This window comes from Pristis pectinata, chromosome 42 (genome assembly GCF_009764475.1).
Source record: "Pristis pectinata isolate sPriPec2 chromosome 42, sPriPec2.1.pri, whole genome shotgun sequence".
In the NCBI taxonomy this organism is placed as follows: Eukaryota; Metazoa; Chordata; class Chondrichthyes; order Rhinopristiformes; family Pristidae; genus Pristis; species Pristis pectinata.
Genome location: NC_067445.1, coordinates 407,755 through 409,143, shown reverse-complemented (window position 1 = coordinate 409,143; position 1,389 = coordinate 407,755). Strand labels below are relative to the sequence as shown.

The following is a 1,389-nucleotide window of genomic DNA, read 5'->3' as shown; positions in this document are numbered from 1 at the left end:
CCGGGTCCGTCTGAGGTCAGTCGGAAGTCCCTCCAGGGACTTTCACCGGGAATTGTTCAAAATTCAAGGTCACCAGCGTGGAGATGCCGGGGATTGAACTCTGGACCTCATACAAGAAAAGCATGCGTGCCTACACTGAGCTACATCTCCACGGCCACTCCGTAATTTCTAAAAGCCACTGCTTGCTGTGTCTCACCCGTTGAGCAAAAGACAAGACATTGGAACATAGAGGGTAGGGCTGCCACCGGCCATTAGGCCCTTCACCATTCAGTGCGATAATGGATGATCAATCCCCTGTCCCGTTCTCTCCCCAGACCCCGTGGGCCGAAACCATTTAGATTCCAACTGAATGATCGAAGAGCCAAAATTAAATCAAAACACGACAGTAGTCCCGGCAAGTCCGTCAGTTCCAAGGACATCGCCGGAGGAAGCACCTGGTGAAAGGGAAGCGGAACGCCGGGGTTACCGGACGTAAGACGCTGGAGGAAGGGCTCCCACTGTGCTCAGTGAGGCAGCAGCAGTGAGCTGCCGCCTCCGGACAGCTCAGTGTTACACAGCTAACGATGACACGCACAGCAAAAGTTGCTGGATCGCAGGCGTCCCAGGGTGGTGTTCGGTTAACAGCCGAACGCGCTGACCGATTGCGCCACAGAGACACCCTGAAGGAAACGGGGATGAATGTCAGTCCTGGTGAAAGGTCCCGGCCTGAAACGCCGACTGTTTATTTCGCCCCGGAGCATTTCGCGTGTGTTGAGGAATGATTCATTCCCGGGTTGGGACGCGGCGACGAGGGACTGGAGCTGGGAACCGGCTTTTCACAATCTGCATCAATGACTTGGATCCGGGGGTCACGGACAATATAATACAGAAAATTCTGGAAACACGTAGTTGGCAGGATTCGAACCTGCGCACGGAAACCCCAATGGATTTCTAGTCCATCGCCTTGACCACTCGGCCACGACTAACACTCTCCCCACGGCTGGGAAGACAGAAGGAAATCGGATGCGATCAGTGGATCCCGGGACGGACGGATGGTGTCAGCACCGATCCCGAAGTCAGAGAAACAGGACTCATCCTGAACTACAAAAGAAACTGCCTGAAACACTCAGCAGGTCAGGCAACGTCTGTGGAGCGAGAAACATAGTTAGCGTCTCAGCTCGACGATCGTTCACCCTGAACTCCGGCGGGCAGTTGGACGGAGGTACGGGATTTCCTCACCTCACCAGCACATCCCCAGACCTCCCAGTTTGCTCTCAGTCTCAGAATGTGGGCATCAGCAGCAGGGACAGCGGTTACTGCCGTTCCCCAGCTGCCCTGGAGAAGGTGGTGCAGGGCCGCCTCCCTGGGCCGCTGCACTCCGTGTGGTGCGGGAGCTCCAACTGGGCTCTC

At 56.1% G+C, this 1,389-nt stretch overlaps 1 non-coding gene across 1 annotated transcript; it reads right to left on the bottom strand.

Annotated features, from left to right (window-relative positions):
- Positions 1 to 883: 883 nt before the first annotated feature.
- trnas-aga (transfer RNA serine (anticodon AGA)) lies at positions 884 to 966 on the bottom strand. Its single transcript has one exon. It is a non-coding gene; the product is annotated as a tRNA-Ser (tRNA).
- Positions 967 to 1,389: the final 423 nt, after the last annotated feature.